The sequence below is a fragment of the Symphalangus syndactylus genome, chromosome 14 (assembly GCF_028878055.3).
Source record: "Symphalangus syndactylus isolate Jambi chromosome 14, NHGRI_mSymSyn1-v2.1_pri, whole genome shotgun sequence".
In the NCBI taxonomy this organism is placed as follows: domain Eukaryota; kingdom Metazoa; phylum Chordata; class Mammalia; order Primates; family Hylobatidae; genus Symphalangus; species Symphalangus syndactylus.
This window is the reverse complement of record NC_072436.2, coordinates 28,102,347-28,121,611: the sequence shown is the minus strand read 5'-3', so window position 1 is coordinate 28,121,611 and position 19,265 is coordinate 28,102,347. Positions and strand designations below refer to the sequence as shown.

Below are 19,265 nucleotides of genomic sequence, written 5' to 3'. Positions count from 1 at the left end.
AGATTTTAAGACTTCTTGGCAAAAGAAACATATTTAGACATTTTTTGTTTATTCATTAACCTGTATTAATACCTCACTATGTAGCAGGCTGTTTACAAAAATGATCTCAAAACTATTTTATCAATAATAGCTAATATGCTAAAACAAGCACCTATTCTTACAAGCAAATCAAAAATATAAGAGCAAAAATAATAAAACTCAGTGTGATAAGATTATAAGAAAACAGTTATTCTATTTTATATCCTTTTGGTGAAATTAGGTTATATTCTTTTGGTGGAAGCATAAATTAGAAAAATCTGTTATTGAGGATAATCTTACAAAATGTTCAAATTTTAAAAATAATTTGCTTTTTAGAATTTGCCCTTAAGACGTAATCAAGAATTGGAATTGTCACTTACAAGAAAAAACAAAAACTGTTCAATTAAAGGAGAATTGTTCATCAGTTAGTGAGTGAGTGTAGTATGCCACTCATTTTCAAGATATTGGGAATATAGTTAACAAAAACTGACAATATCTCTGTCTTCATTTCATTTACATTCTAGTAGGGGATGTAGAAAATAAAATGAGTAAATCAATATGGAACATAATATCAGCTGGTGATACAAGCTATGAAGAAATGTAAAGCAGAATGGAGAACAAGTCACAGCTGATGAATTTTTTATAGGTTGGTCAGGGCAGGAGTCTATGAGGTTTGAATAGGAACTGTATAAAGTGCGAAAAGGTACCATGAAGCTATCTTGGGAAAGGTCTAACATCCAGAAAAAACAGAAAGTCCAAAGACACTCAGAAGCAAGCTCAGCATGTCCAAGGATTATTAAGCAAGTAACTGTGGCTGGATCCACATGAGAAAGCAGAGAAGAAAAATACATCAGGAAGGCAGCAAAGGCCACTCGTCCAGGTTCTTGTAGGCCAAGGCTTGTATTTGGTTTTTATTTTCAGGGTGATAGTATGGCATGGCAGACACTAAGCAGAGGAGTGCGTGGTCTGACTTACATTTAACCAAAGGTAGGGGAGGCAAGAATGGAAGAAGAGAAATTGCTCTCATAGACAAGACAAGAATTAGTGATTGCCTGGCTGAGGGATTAGCAGGGGAAGGGTAGGAAGTATGTAGGTTACAATTTTCTCCCCCTGGTAAAGTTACTAGGATTTTCTGAGAATTGGATGTAGTTTGTGAAAATTAAGAGTCATGGAAGAGTCCATGGTTTTAGTCCTGAGCACTTAAAAGAAGGAGCTGACATAACTGATAAGGGAACACTGGGGAGGGGGCGAGTGGGAGTGAGGGACTGCAAACATCAAAGTCCACACTTAGAAAAATACTGAATAAAAATGGAAACCATTAAAGCTATTTTATAAGGTGTAAAGCTTACAAAACAAAATGTACAATAGGATCGCATGTATGTGTATGTATAGGAGACTGACCACTGATAAAAGGATGCTAATGTTATTTATCACTGGTTGGTGTCATTATAGCTGACTCTGATTTTCTTCATCATTTTCTTCTCTATTTTCTAAATTTTTTTTATACTATAAACATGTGTATTGAATCAGGGGAAAAATCATTTGAAATAGCTTTGAAGATCATGGAGAAAGATAATTGGGGTAAAATATGGTTGAGAAAACCCAGCTGTTTTGAAAATCACTCTAAGCATCTGACAAACACAAAACACAGCTGGTGTGGAGGACAGAGATATTATATAATTTGAATTCTTTACTGTCTGCTAAAATGGAAAAGAAATGGAGGAAAACATCTTTTTAAAATGGGAAGATTGCCATCTGTTTTCTGAGTTGAACTGAAAAAAAAAGTTCAGCAGAAAATGCTCAGCAATTCCTATTGTTTCTGAGTTTCCTGATGGAATGTGTTGCAGGAAAGTGGCCTGGCCAGACAACATTCCACCTTACTTGGGCAAGTAATGGCATATTCCAGAATCATCCTACACCAGTTCTAGGAATTTGGAAGCGGACTTCGGAATACTGGTTTTTACCTTTAAGAAAATAAAAGTGTGCTAAAAGATAAAAAATGTTAACAGTAGTTTTGCATATTTGAAAATAGGATAAATTATATATTTGCATCAGTAAATAAAACGCAACCCCCAAAATTGTGATTGTGTTTCTTTCAGCATGATTGGATTTCAGGTAGTTCCTGTCTCTCCTTTATAAGTGTATGCTTTTTTTTTCCCCAAAATCAATGTATATATATTTTCAATGTAGTAGGAAAACATTTTTATTGTGAAAAAGCAATGAATGAACATTACAGGTAACTTTTAAATGAAGGTAAAAGAAAATACATGAATAAGTAAGAAACAATGAAAATAGGCTAGTTGCGGTGGCTCACTCCAGCACTTTGGGAGGTCAAGGCAGGCAGATCATGAAGTCAGGAGTTCGAAACCAGCCTGACCAACATGATGAAATCCTGTCTCTTCTAAAAATACAAAATTAGCCTGGTGTCGTGGTGGGTGCCTGTAATCCCTGCTACTCAGTAAGGCTGAGGCAGGAGAATCGCTTGAACCCAGGAGGTGGAGGTTGCAGTGAGTCGAGATCGTGCCACTTGCACTCCAGCCTGGGCAACAAGAGTGAAAGAAGAGAAGAGAAGAGAGAAGAGAGAAAAGAAAAAGGAAGGAAGGAGAGAGAAAAGAGAGAAAGAAAGAAGGAAAGAAAAGAAAGAAAGAAAGAAGAAAGAAAGAGAAAGAAAGAGGAAAGAAAAGAAAAGAAAGAAAAGTAAAGAAGAAAAGAAAATAGGCCGGATGTGGTGGCTTACACCTGTAATCCCAGCACTTTGGGAGGCTGAGGCCTCATACCTGTAATCCCAGCACTTTGGGAGGCTGAAGCAGGCAGATCACGAGGTCAGGAGTTCGAGACCAACATGGTGAAATCCTGCCTCTACTAAAAATATAAAAGTTAGTCAGGTATGGTGGCACATGCCTGTAATCCCAACTACTTGGGAGGCTGAGGCAGAAGAATCTCTTGAACCTGGGAGGCGGAGGTGGCGGTGAGCCGAGATCACGCCATTGCACTCCAGCCTGGGCAACAGAGTGAGACTTAGCCTCAAAAAATAATAATAAAATAAAGAAATAATGAAAATAAAAATAGAAAATCATGATTATGGCAAACAGAAATCCCCAAAGTTGATTTAATTGTATAACTTTGCATATATATATGTTTATAATACATATTCTGGGAACATATTTACTTATAACTGTCTGTTTCTTCACTTTAAAATATTCAATATTTGCGCCATGTTAAACAATGAGGGCATACCACAATTCATTTAACTTGTCCTTGCAGTTGAAAATTTGTCGTACTTTATTTCAGTGACCATTCCCATAGTCAAACAGTGTTCATTATTTTCTTTGAATCAATTCCGTGAATTGGATTTGTTAAATGACTAAGTAGGGTATTTAGCTCCATATTGAGGTAGGTTCGTAGCAGTTAACACACACCCGTGAATGTAGAAGCAGCCTATTTTATTTGATCACACTTCACCTACGGTGCATTTTATAAAAATGTTTTTAAATTTTCTTCACTGATAATTTGTTGATGTCTCATTAATTTTTAATGGATATTTATCTGTTTGCCAGTGAATTTTTGTATGGCCATAAGTTTATAAGTCATTGGTTTTTTTTATTTATGAAATTCATTTTCAGGTTCCTTGTGCATTTTTCTATGAAGATGTTTATCTTTTCTAAGTACCAATATATATTAAAAATCCTAATCTGCTATATGTCATTATAATATATATATGCTGGTAGATTGATAAATTGTCATTTTCTTTTGAATTTTTACAATATCTTATCACCATTCTAAAATGTAGATTTTAAATTTTACACACATTTTTTAACTTCTCTTTTTAGTATTACTTTGTAATGTATTTATTTCAAGTTTATAAAAATGTTCAACTATGTTATTCATTTATAAATATGTTTATTTTCTTTTCTTTTTAAAAAAATGTTTTGAGACGGAGTTTTCCTCTTGTTGTCCAGGCTGGAGTGCAATGACGTGATCTCGGCTCATTGCAACCTCCGCCTCCTGGGTTCAAGAAATTCTCCTTCATCAGCCTTCCAAGTAGCTGGGATTACGGGCGTATGCTACCACGCCCTGCTAATTTTGTATTTTTAGTAGAGACAGGGTTTCACCACATTGGTTAGGCTGGTCTCAAACTCCTGACCTTAAGTGATCCACCCTCCTCGGCCTCCCAAAGTGCGGAGATTACAGGTGTGAGCCACGGCACAGGCTGGTTTTAATTTTCATACATGCATCTGGTTTAAGATGTTCAAAATGAGTTCTTCTAATTTTACAGTTTAAGGTAGGTTCTACTTTTCCTTTTTCCGAGTGCCTAGTTATTTGTTCAATAAAGCCCTTTCCCACTCATTTGAAATATCAACCTCATTGAAAACTGAATTTTTATTGTGCTTAAATATGTTTCTAAGTTTTGTATTTTGCTTTCAATATTTTGCCTTCTTCTGTACGTGCATCTTAGTTTCGTTGATTGTAGCTGTAATAGGCTGAATACTGGCCCCCAACAATATCAGGTCCCAACCCCTGGAGCTGTAAGCCTAGGGTTCTTGTGGTCCTTCGAGATAGAAATCAGGTGAGACCACAATAACAGAGATAGAAAAAGATTTATTAAAACTTGTGCCTAAGGGAAAACAGCACCTCTAAGGGAAAGTCGAAGGCTACTCCCCAAAGTCAGGGTGTGAGGTGTTTTTTTTTTTTTTTTTTTTTTTTATGGAGGTCTGCAGTAAGGGGAAGTACCTTCAAGGCACTTAGAAGTGGGTTTTTTTTTTTTTTTTTTTCTGGCGGATGCGTGATGGTTTAACATACTGCTTCATACATGGTATGTGTCATTAGCATCTTAAATCTCAACTCTGGTTTAGTATAAACTAAAGAAAAGATCACTATGAATTGCCCTAAAAGCATTAATTTAAATGAACACCCAATTAAGTATATGCTTCCTTGTTCTCACTGGTAGAAGGAGAACTTAATATATTTTCAGTAAGTTTGATCTGCATGATTTATGTCCTAAATTTCTGATTTTACTAACTCTTTCTGTCACTTGGAGCAAATCTTCAATATGTTTAAATATATGTTACTTGAGCCCCTGAATATTTTAGAACCTCTTTTGTCACCTTCATATAAAACAACAGTTTATTTAAGTAGTTTTTTCTTTCAGAAGTCAATGATTTATCCCATCATCCCTTGCTTTTCACTGGCTGTGGCAGACAAATTGATGCCAACACAATTTTGGTTCCATCATAAGTAAATGTAACTTTCCCCTGTCCATCTCCATATGGATGTTTGTACACATTTTTTAGGGCTTTTTCCCACAAGTGGAATTTCATTAGGATATTCTCCACTCACTAAAATTATAGAATATCCAACCTCTAAACAAAGAGGTTAAGGACCTTGATTCCTGTCTCCATGAGGCTTCAATCTTCATTAAAAGTTTAAGTAGCTTTTCAAGAGGTTTTGAGAAGAACAGGCTTTGTCAGGCCAAAAAATAAAATAAAAAATAAAACACAGGTCATAGTCAATCTCCCGCTTTATTACAATGGGTGCCTATTCATTTTTATCATAAATGACTGACAGGCAACTCAAATATTTAGAAAATGGTCAAACTTCTGCTATTTAGTGATACGATTTTCTACATTCACCTAAATTATCTTGTGGCAGGCTTTAACAAAAACTATTGACAAATCAAACTTTGAGCAGTTTGAGAAGTGCTTGTCTAATTTTTTATAAAACAATGATATATATATATTATATCACATTAATATAACAATGATATATAGTATATACTATGTATATATGTATATATACATGTATACTATGTATATATGTATATATACATATATACTATGTATATATGTATATATACATGTATACTATATATATCATTGTTATATTAATGTGATATAATATTTATAGTATATTATACTATATATACATATAGTATATATATACATATATATACTATATATACATATATACTATATATGCATATATATGTATATAGTATAATATACTATATATAGTATATATATAGTATACTATATAATATATAGTATACTATATATAGTATATATGTATATATAGTATAATATACTATAAATATAGTATATATAGTATATTTACTATATATACATATATACTATATATAGTATATATACTATATATACTATATAGTATATATATTTATAGTATATATACTATATATACTATATATAGTATATATAGTATATATAGTATATATACTATATATAGTATAAATAAGTATATATATAGTATATATAGTATATATAACTATACACTATGTATATAGTATACGTAACTATATATAGTGTATAGTTATATATACTATATATATAGTATATATATGTTTACCTTTTGATAATTGTGTTGCTTGAAATTTTATTTGAAAACATGAGAACACACATACAAACACAGCTTCTCAATGTTATTCATAAATACAAAACAGTGGAGATTATTCACCAAAGAGGACTGGATAAATAAGTTATCATACATCTAAGTATCAGCCATATTCTGTGTTAATTTGTGGTGTGTATATTTTAACTGGCCAATGCCCTTTTCCATGCCCTGTTAAAATATTTGATCATTTCCACTGGGTACATCTGTACAAGATACTATGCATACTATATATATATATATATATATACACTATATATGCATACTATATATATGCATACTATATATATGCATACTATATATAGTATTCACAGTATCTTGTACATATATATACTATATATAGTATATATATTTATATATATACTATATATACACTATATACTATATATACACTATATACTATATATACTATATATAGTATATATAGTACATATAACTATATATTATATATAATATATACTATATATACTATATTATATAGTATATATACTATAATATATACTATATATATTATAATATAATTATATATAGTATAGTATATATACTATATATAGTATATATACTATACTATATATAATTATTATATAGTATATAGTATATATATACTATATATTTATATATATATATATTTATATATATAGTATATTTATACATACTATATATTTATATATAAATATATAGTATATATAGTATCTATTAATATTTATATTTTATATTTATATAAATATTAATATTTTTAATATATATTAAACTTATATATTTATATTTATATACATACTAATATATTTTAATATATATTTATATAAATATTAATAAATATTAATATAGTATATATACTATATATTTATATTAATATATAGTATATATATTTATATGTACTATATATACACTATATATACTATATATAGTGTGTATATAGTACATATAACTAGAATATATAATATATACTATTTACTATATATACTATATATAGTATATATAGTATATATATACTATACTATATATTTTATACTATTTACTATATATACTATATATTAATAATATATATAGTATATACTATAATATATATAGTATATATACTATATATACTATATACACTATATAGTATATATGTACTATATATATACTATATACACTATATGGTATATATGTACTATATATATACTATATACAGTATATATATAGTATATATACCATATAGTGTATATAGTATATATATAGTGTATATATAGTATATATATAGTGTATATATAGTAGATATATAAATATATACACTATATATATAGTATATATATGTACAAGATACTATGAATATTATATATAGTATGCATATATAGTATATATATATAGTATGCATAGTATCTTGTACAGATGATGCATATTATATATAGTATGCATAGTCTCTTGTACAGATGTACCCAGTGGAAATGATCAAATATTTTAACAGGGCATGGAAAAGAGCATCGGCCAGTTAAAATATACACACCACAAATTAGCACAGAATATGGCTGATACTTAGATGTGTCATAACTTATTTATCCAGTCCTCTTTGGTGAATAATCTCCAGTGTTTTGTATTTATGAATAACATTGAGAAGCTGTGTGTGTATTTTTCAAATAGAATTTCAAGCAACGCAATTTTCAAATCAAAAGGTAGACATATAACAAGTTTTGATACATAGTCCCAAAGGATTCTCAAGAAATAACAAATTAAAAAATCTCAAAATACAATAGAATGCCTGTTTCTACATAACATCATCAACAAAGGTATTATCACTCTGTGTCAGGGGTGCCCAAGATCATCTCCAGGGTTTAGTAGGAAGACTTGGAGGACTCAGCATGTAGTCACACTCACAGGTCCAATTTATTGCAGCAAAATGGCACAAAGCAAAGAAAAACAGCACTTGGAGTAACATTGTAGGAAACCAGGTGCAAACTATCAAGAGCCCTCTCCCAGAGTAACACAGAAAGCACTTAATTCCTCAAGCAATGAGTTGTGACAACACATGGGAAATGTCTACAAGAAAAGCTCACTAGAGACTCAGTCTTCAAGTTTTTGTTGCGGGCTAGTCATGTAGGTACCCTCTATCCAGCACATACTCAAATTTCAGACTTCCAGAGGAAAATCAGGTTTTTGGCATAGCATAAAACATACTGTTTGTACAGATATTTCAGGGACTGTGAAGCACTGTTATTAGTTATGATGAAGGAAACCGTCACAATATCCAAGTTCCCAGATGCCAGCCAAGTGTTAACCCTTATAATTTGTAAGCAGGATCTTATGAGGATAGCATCTTTAGACCTGCCACGTTAACTCTTTTCTTCAAATACTCTTTAAAAAATTACTCTTTAGAAAGCTTTTCACTGATTTTATTTCCTTTGGATATGTACCCAGGAGTGATACTGCTGAATCATCTGTTAGTTTTATATTTAATTTTTTGAGAAACCTCTATATCCTTTTACACATTGGCTATACTGATTTACATTCCCATCAACAGTGTACAAGGGTTCGTTTTTTTCCACAACCTCGCCAACATGTACTTTTTTGTCTGTCTTATGATAGCCATTTGAACAGGTGTAAAGTAGTATCTCATTTTGGTTTAAATTTGCATTTCCCTGATGATCAGTAATGTTGAGCATTTTTGCATATATTAATTGGCTATTTGTTTGTCTTATTTTGAGAAATGTCTATTCAGATTCTTTGCCCATTTTTAAAATCAGGTCATTTGTTTTTTGCTATTGAGTGGTTTGAGTTCCTTATATATTTTGGATATTAACCCTTGATGATATAGTTTGCAAATACTTTCTTTTATCCTGGAGATTGTCCCTTCACTCTGTCCCTGGCTATGCAGAAGTTTTTTAGATTGATATAATACCATTTGTCTGTCTATTTCTGCTTTAGTTACCCATACTTTTTGGTTCATGTGCAAAAAATAAAAATAAATCTTTGCCCAGACCAATCTCATGGAGCTTATCCCCTGTTTTCTACTAGTAGTTTTATAGTATCAGGTCCTACATTTAAGTTAAGTTTTCAATCAATTTTGAGTTCATTTTTGGGTATGGTATAAGATAAGAATCTAATTTCATTTTTCTGCAAATGAATATCCAGTAGTCCCAATACCATTTATTGATGAGGGTGTCCTTTCTCCATCATGAATTCTTGGCATCTTTGTCAAAAACCAATTGACTGTAAATGTGTGGATGTATTTCCGGGTTCTCTGTTCTGTTCCGCTTGCCTATGTGTCTGTTTTTAATACCAGTATTGTGCTGTTTTGATTAGTGTAGTTTTGTAGTATACTTTGAAGGAAGTCAAGTAGTATACCTCCAGCTTTGTTCTTTTGGATCAAGATTTTTTGGCTCTTTGGGATCTTTTAGGGTTCCATATAAATTGTATAATTCTGTTTCCTATTATGTGAAAAATGACATTGGAATTTTGATAGGGATTACATTGAATTATTTTTAGTAGTATAGACATTTTCCCAGTTTCAATTCTTCCAATCCATGAACACAGGATATGTTTCCATTAATCTGTGCCCCTTTCCATTTATCAATTTTTTTGTTTTCAGTATATAGATCTTTTACCTCATTGGTTAAATTTATTCCTAAGAATATTTTAATTGTATAGTTTGTTGTTTGTTAGTATATATAAATACTAGAGATTTGTGTATGTTGCTTTTATATCCTACAACTTTATTTATTCTAACTGTTTTTTGGTGGAGTCTTTAGGATTTTTTATATATAAGATCATGGCATCTGACAATAGGGACAGTTTAATTTATTCCTCTCCAGTCTAGATGCCTTTTATTCTTTTCCCTTGCCTAATTGCTCTGGCTAGGACTTCCAATACTATATTGAATAAAAGTGGCAATAGTGGGCATCCTTGTCTTGTTCCTGGTTTTAGAGTAAAAGCTTTCAGCTTTTCACCCTTGAATATGATGTTAGCGATGGGGTTGCCATATACCACCTTTATTCTGTTTAGTTACATTCCTTCTATATCTAATTTCTTGAGTCTTTATAATGAAAAGATGTTGAATTTTGTCCAATGCATTTCTGCATCTATTGAGATGATCTTATGGTGTTTGTCCTTCATTGTGTTAATGTGGCGTATCACATTTATAGATTTTGCTATGTTGACACATCATTGCTTCCCAGGCATAAATCTCACTTGATCGTGGTGAATGATTCTTTTAATGTACTATTGAATTTAGTTTGCTGATATTTTGCTGAGGATTTTTCATACGTGTTCACCAGGGATGTTAACCTGTACTTTTCTTATAGTGCCCTGATCTGGCTTTGGTGTCAGGGTAATGTTGGCCTCATAAAATGGGTATCCAAAGAAAATGACATCAGTATGTAGAAGATATGTTTACATTCCCATCATGTTCATTGAAACGTTATTCATAATAGCCGAGAGGTGGAGTCAACCTGTGTCCATCAATGGATGGATACAGAAAATGTAGTGTGTGTGTATGCATATATACATATATGTATATGTGTGTATATATATGCATATATATGTATATGTGTATATGCATATACACGTATATGCATATGGTATATATGTGGTCCTCTCAAACACCAGATTATTCTTAACACTTACGCAATGTAAATTCTGTGTATATAGTCATTACAATGTTTTACTTAGGAAATAATGACAGTAAAAAATCTGTACATGTTCAGTATGGACTTGTTAATTTTCATATATACAGTTGGTTAAATTCATGGATATAAATTCATGGATATAGAACTCACAGACATGAAAGATGAACTGCATATATATTTCAAAACAAGACATTGTACACAATAAATATATGAAATTTGTATTTGGCAATTAAAAATGATTTTTAAAGTACAAAACACACTTTTCATTAATTTAATTTCTTTGATTATTTGTGGATTTGGGCAGCTTTTTCTATGTTTGCTGATCATTGCCTATTCATATATTTTGTCCACTTTAGTATTATTGTTAGTAAATCTCTGGGTATTGAGCATGTCATCACTATATTGCCGTATGTGTTAAAGCTATTTTTACTTCTTTAGCTTACTATCTGCCATATAGAAGTATCTTTATTTGCATAAAATCTGGTAATATTTTTCTTTATAGCTTTTAGTGAAGTCACACCCACCCTTAGATTAAGATATTCTTCTATCAATCAGTGTCTACACACTACTGTTTAAATTTAGCATTTAAATCTTAATTTTTCTAAAACTGTGGTTCTTAATCAGAAAAATTTTGGCCCTCTAGAGAGAACTTTGGCAATATCTAGTGTCAGTTTCGTTGTCTGACTTGGGGGATTGATGCTACTGGCTCTGGTGGGTACAGTTTGTGAAGCTGCTACACATCCCACAAAGGTATAAGACAGCACACCATAGCAAAGAATTAGCCAGTCAAAAATGTCACTAATGTCAAGTTTGAAAAACCCTGCTCTGGAATAAGAAGAAAATAAACAAACAAAAAAATGTAAATATTAGGAAAACAGATAAAATTACTGCTTTTTGAAAATGGTATAGGTGCCTGGTTAGTAAAATCAATAAAAATCATATAGAATTCATAAAGCAATTCAATTAAGTCTACATAGAATATAGAGGAGGTGCAAATGTTTGCCTATACCAGTAATAACTGAAATTTTGAAAGAAAGAAAAAACTATTGTTCACAACTATAACAAAATAGCTGGAATATCTGGTAAAACCGATTAGTCATATGGCAGTATTTAGTGATTGTAGTGGTATACCCAATCCTTTGTTTTTCCTAAGGTTCACTTTCTTTCGTCTCTGACACATAACTTTCTTTCATACTAATGTAGGTATTTGTTATCTCTGATCTAAGGATACAGCTCCTTCTCTCTTCCGAGTATAAGAAACAATCAAGTAATCTAACAAGGTCTGATTCAATAAGCTATAAGCTTACGTAGTAATTTCTGGTTACTCTGAAGTAAACTCACCTCTGGCCTACATATGAACTGCTCATCAATCATTCCATAAAATCAAATCTTCACTCCATGTGGGATGTGGCTCAGGAGACTGACAACAGATTTTACCACTCTTAGTTCCTGGTTGGACTTCCCTAGACCAGTTTTGGCTTATGCAGATTACTATTAGAGACATACAGAAAAATATTCTCCAAAATGTAAGTGGGACATTGTTGCACTTGTATTTTGAAGTCTTAGAAATCTTTTCTGTGTCCCATAGAAGCAATTACTATCCCACTAATACTGTATTCCCTAGATCATACGAATTGTATTGTGACCTTCTTACAGGCTTACAGCAACACAGGTCTTTCTCAGAGGTCTGAGTTTTATCTGAAATCAGCACTTTGCCTCCTGGATCTCAATTCACTGTTTATAAGTTCATACTGGTGAGCAAAATGTGCCCAATTATGATGAAATGGAAGACACTTTCCAAAGGCTGGCAACCTGTGAATCACTACCATATCCTGTGTTCCCTCTTTTGCGCTTTACCCTGGTAGCCCTCAAAACTTACTGAGAGCACAGTGAAGAGGAGAAAGTTCTACATTATTACTAGGGGGCTTCTCATATAAAAATACAATGTAGCTCTTTGATGCCTAGATATTGTCCACAAATAATTCATCAAAATCCAACTTATCTTAAAGTAGATAGAACAAAGGCAGTCTGAAAAAAAATACTTGATTCTTTTGGTTTGGAGGTTGATAAACTATTTCAGTAATTGGCCAAAGAGTGAATATTTTAGGATTTGTGGCCAAGAAAATCTATGTCCCATCTACTCAACTCTGTCATTGAATAGCCAGAGGCATTTGTTTGCTAACCCATGACCCACACCCTTGGTATCTAAATACTCTGATACTGGGAAACGTCAAGGAACAATGAACAATATTGACAACACCAAGAGGTGAGTGTTTTCTCTAAAACCTAGAGTATAAATAGGTTACACGATTCACCTCATTCAAGGTACCCATGGGTGTACTTGCCTAAAGACTTGAGTGAAAATATTAACCCATAATTCCAAGTTCTGTGTGACTTTCAGGAAGTTATTTAATATTGCTAAAGCCTTGATTTTCTCACTGGCAAATGAGTAATATTTTCAGAGTAGTAGTAGAAAAGAATCAGTGAAGACTTCCACTTTCCATCAAGACAAAGTAACAGAGACAGGATTCACCCTCCACCCATAACAACCAAAAACCCAGGCAAAATATATGAAACGATGGTTTTCAGGACAGTGGACATTAAGCAATGCAAGAGTGATCTTGCTCCAGTTTACTGCTTTGAATGTGCTTCCAAGCCACAGTGCAGGAAGTAACCAGATACAAGCTAATTCTCTAAGTTGAGGAGAGAAGGAGTTGAAAGTCCTTAGCGCCTGGCATTTACAGGAAAAATGTACTAAAGGAGGGAGAGTGGAACGAAGAATTCTAGAAGTCTACCAGAGGGTCTTCATCTAGTAATCAACAGAGAATTGACCATTAGCAGGAGCAACATTACTACCCATAAAGCAGCTTCTCTTGCATCACACACTTTATTCTCTGATTGTTACTAGAAGAATTAATATACCTTACCTTGTGCCATCGGTATATGATTGAATGTGATACACACACATACACACACACGCCTTTCCTAATATACTACAAACTCTTGAGGGATTGATGTATGTCCTTCTATCTTTGGATCACCATAGTTCCCAGCAGAGGGTTTTGCATGAAAGATGTGTCAGGTAAATGATTCCTAGAGTGGAACATTAGCTTTCTATAACCACTTTACTCCATTTTATTATATTCCTGGTCTCTGGGGGTTGGTATTTAACTTAATGTGTAAAGTGGCAGCCTATGACTTTCATCTTAAACAGTGAAGGATTTTTTTATGGTTATTTTGTTGTTTTTAAGCCAACTTAATTAACATTTTTAAAATTCTGAAACATAATGATACTACAAGTAAAGTATTGTGCCAAAATCCATGTATATGATCACCTTTTCTTACTCTGCAAGCTCTCTTTTTTAGGACTAGAAAAACTCTATTTCTCTAACTATGGGCATTTATATTTTAAGTATTCTGCCTGCCTCCAGGTTTGTATGCTTAGATAAATAAGAGCTGACTTTCTTTCTGAAATGGAACAATATAATGGAGAAAACTGGAAAGTAATGAAATTTATGACCCAGATCTGATACAAAAACATGAGTGGATGATAGGCTAAGCTAGTTAAGAATTTTTTGTGTGGTTTTTCATTTTGCTTTTCCTCAAAAATTCTCTGGGGTTTGAAAGTCTATTTCATATTAGAAACTAGCTTATTACAATGTTTTGACTTGATTTCCTGTGACAAATACTGTTGGCAAAATAAGTAAGTATACCTCTGAAACCTGCAGCCTGTCTGCTGTGTATCTGTAGAATGTAGTTCTACATGTCTGATTCTGTCACCAGTTTGCACTATGGCATTTCTCCATATGAGGTTATAATAAGTACTGAAATTGTCTTTAACTGGTTCTCACAGCTTAAGAAAGTTTTGTGTATAATTCTGAAGCATTTACTGTGTTTTCCCTTGTCCTATATATGGAGTAGGATGAGATTTATTGCTCTCCGAATATTTATGCTAAAGTAGAGGTGTGCCATTTCTTTCCCAAATACTTGAGTCCCTTGTCTTCCTTGTTGTTTCTCAGTATCCAAGTGATGTTCTTGGATTTTTTCCTCTAAATTCTCTGATAAATCATCTGATAATTATGTGTGAAACTTACATTCTAATTTTATAGTCAAAATGCCTTTCACTGAGTTTCAAATCTACAAATCTATATGGGAATGTTTGAGCAAGTGTCTTCAGATAAATGATGCTTCCCAGTATTATTGATATAATCTCAGTAGAGGATGGTAAGGTGCTCTGTGAAGCCCTTTCCACCTGTCTCTGAGTCATGTTTGTTAGGGTTTTGGCAAGCCACATCCCCAGATCACTTCCAACTCTAATAGCCTGCGGTTCTATCATTTTCTGTTTTTAGTTTTCACTTAAGAAGAAGAAGGCTTATGTCACAGCAAGATTCAAGAGAGTGTCCATTCTGGATCCTGTGAAGTCATCAAAGTAACAGCCAGTGTTATATCCCCAGTAAATTATCTCTTTATCATTGTAAACATCATCCTAGCTTATCATGTAACTGGAAACATACCTTCTGTGGACCACGTTTTCCATGCTTAAAGTGAAATATGGAAACACATTCTTCCACTATAACAGCTTAGTATTCAGTGACGAATACAACCTGCTGTGGGATCCAGTCAGACAGCATCATTGCCTACATCATGTTTTCTAGTAGAGAAACATGCCAAGTCTGATATTAGACTGTTTCTATGGCAGAAACAGTCAAATTATATCAAATTTGATCAAAGAGTAGATTTATATCAACTGGAAGATATTGACACTTTGCCTGTTAAATTTCACTGAGGTGGGGGGGGGTCTATCCAATTAAGTAACACTACAAGATTCTGTTCCCCAAATTCAGATGCTCTAATGCTATCCATGAGAAATAGCAATGGGAATTATTTTATTAATAGCTAATGCTTATTGAGTGCTACTATGTGTCCAACACTATTAGGATTTTACATGTTTTTCTTATTTAAACCCCAAAGTACTTTCTGAAATAGTTTCCATTTTCCTCTTTTTAAAGAGGAAGAAACTGAGGCTGGCCCAAGATCATGCTGCTAGAAAGGTAAGAAGCTGAGATTCCAACCTAGGCAGTAGGAGTCCAGAGAGAATTAGTTCCTAATCAAGATCTTTCCAATTGAAAATTTAGAACTCCTAATATGTTTCTTTCTTTATTCAGAGCCAAAAACACATCCCTCAGAAATGGAGGCAATCCATGATGATCCTGCACCATATCCCCATACCACCGTACTGACAAAGCAGATCCAATGACTCTTATTATTAGTTTGAACTTTAACTCATAGTCCTAGAACAGAAGTGTAGTGGACTAGGCTTAATCTTGTGGTATCCTCTTCATTAAGTCTGGGAAAAACTGCTTTGGTACTTCTAAAAGTAAACCAAAATCTCTGATGCTAGCAAAGATCTCAGACAATGGTGAAAAGATGAAGGGAATCTAAGAGAAGGAATGAACAAGAGGGAACATTTATCTAATTCCCACAGTAGAACTGTCCTGTAAGGACACACACCTCAGGCAACTCTTCCAAACAAGCAGCTCTTGGTCCTGGGGACTGCAAGACAGGACCAACCCATCTAAAAGTGAAATAGAAGAAGAGCTAGAGATAAAAAAGAAGAGTGCTGATAATTTCCCTAAAGTAAAAAAGACTCAGTTATCTCCCAACCAGGAAACATGGAAAAAAGAATAAAATGAGAAGACACCATGCCTTTGTTCTCCGTGACTTCCATCTCTTTGAAACCTTTATCTAGAAGCTTGAAAACCTAGAATTTGATTATTCCAGATTAATACTCCTCCCTCATGATAGTCTTTCCATGATTGTGAATCAGACTCAAGAATAAATGGGGAGCGGGAACCATGGAGTAGGTTTGACCTGAAGAAATATGTTCACACTAAGTAAACAAACAAACAAATACAACCTATTATAAAAAGGTATGTGGCTGGTGTCACAGGACCTTAGAAACAAACCCTCATTATGTTTTTGAATTTTCCTCTTAATTCATGTATTTATCAAGCTAGAAGCCCTCCAAAGAAGTCCTGTCATACAACTCGTGGTGTTTGAGTTACTCTTTGAAATTGATTGTTTTGGGAAAAGAGAGAGGTCACTAGAGCAGAGGTGGGTGGTGAGGTCAAGAGGGTGTGAGTGACAGCAGTGGTCTGAAACATGGAAGTGGAGAATTCTGAAGGTAAATATCACCTACTTGGCCATTTTTTCCTGTGTTCTCCCTGCTGTTCGTATTCCCTTTCATCACTGCCACTGCTAGCACATACAGTGCCTTGGTGTGAAGAAAACAAAGCGAGCATCCTTTCCAGGTGGTGGCAACTCCACTCAAGAGTGCTCCCTTTGAGGTAGGGAGTGTGAGTGCAGCGTGGGCTGGAACCTAGCGTCTCTAAAGTATAAGGTTCCTTTTTTTTTTTTTTTACTAAGAATCATTTTGTAATAGAAAAAGCACAGCATGCACAACCAAAGAAGCAGGGTGCCAAGAATTAGCTGTTTAACTCAGTGTAAGAAGCTTTATGTCTCTAAGACTCAGCTTTGTCATCTGTACAATGTGGAAAATAAAACCTTTTTCCACCAGTGGTTAGGGAATTAAAGGAAACACTGTATCCAGAAATCATTTTGGAAACTATAAACCCCATAGACACAAAAACATTTATCATTATTATCACAGATTTTAATATAAAAACTTCTCTATGTTTGAGTCCTTAACTATAAAATAGTGTTACTGCTTTCTCCCCCCTAAAAATTCACAGGGTCTTCTTTCTGAAATTACATTGATTGATAGAATAGATATAAAAGGACACTGAACAAAGACACACAGTGCTACAAGATTGTGCTATTACTTTTCTCTTAAGATTATCTTTAAAAAGTCACCATTAAATTTTGATCTAAGCTTAACCTTGCATTATAAACTTCCTTGCACTTATTTTGAAATTATCTCTCTTATTTTTCCTTGGCTATCATTAATCTCAGCCTCTGCTAAGTCTACACAGGTTAAATAGAGAGTATTACACTCTGTATCTTTGCTGACTTCCTAGTACGAGTAAATGTGACCTTGTGTTCAAGCTTATTTTGTTCTGATTGAGTAAAAGAAAGCTTATTCACTCACTGCCTTTGTCTTGATTCTGCTCATAATATTACAGTTTCTGATAATAGTTATTCAAGACGGATATCTAAGGCAAACAATGTGACTGTGTGACTCCTTTTCTTGTCTAACTCTCAGATGTTGTCCCCTCTCAACCGTTTTTCTCTTGACGCTAAGGCATAGTCAATTGCTGTTCTATTTATGTTTCTATTAGACCTTGTACTTACCTCAATTACATATGTTAACACATTCTGCTGGAATTATTTATTTACTTGATTCTCCTACTACAGACTGACCTTCTTCAGTTTAATCATGATTGTATCAGAGCACTAAGAATCAAGAATACTGTCTCCTAACAACAGTAACATTCATTCATCTTTTCCTACCAGAGAAGGTTCTAATTGTTTTTACATATATTAACTTTGTTAAATAAAATATTTCAAAGTAAAAAATCATTAATATCATACAGACATAAAGCAATTCATGTTAAAGATTTTACTTAATTCATAATGAGGGTGCCAGGCAGATATTCTAATTGGCTCAGAGAAGTCAAAGAAGCGCAAATTTCTCTAAAGGACTGGTGAGATGAACTGACAGAAACTGGCTTTTTCCTTGGACAGAAAAGAAAATCAACTGAACCTCTATCTGTCAGAATATCTATATTGTTTTTAGGTAAGAATTTCTTTTCATAGTTGCAAAATAAGTCCCATGGGATAAGAATCAAATAACCCGAATAAGTGTGCTGTAGTCAATGCAAAACTCTCCACTGAACCACAAAGTTTTCCCTATAATCCTCACAAAATAGAAAATACTTTTTCAATTTAACCAAAACACTAAATTTTCCTAACTTTATACAAACTTCCTTTCTTTTTTCCTTTGCCTGTTTTTAACCTCCACTCTCCATTTTGAGCTGAACACCCAGTTATTAAATATTTTGTATTGACCTTAGTAGACAATGGGCTGGCCATCTGATAATGTTGACATCTGGAAATGTATAAAGTATTATAACACAATGTATGAGATTATGCAGAGCAGGCTCTATATATCAATAAAAAGAAAAGAGATGAAAATAATTATGAGCAGGAAGTTGCCAGTAATAGCAGGGTATATATTTATAATGCAAATCCCAATCTCCTTATGCCAATTGTGCATTCTAAATT

At 33.1% G+C, this 19,265-nt stretch overlaps 1 protein-coding gene across 4 annotated transcripts in view; it reads left to right on the top strand.

Moving 5' to 3' along the window:
• LRRTM4 (leucine rich repeat transmembrane neuronal 4) overlaps nucleotides 1-19,265 on the top strand; it is a 771,510-nt gene that overhangs the window by 718,408 nt on the left and 33,837 nt on the right. The window lies entirely within an intron of this gene.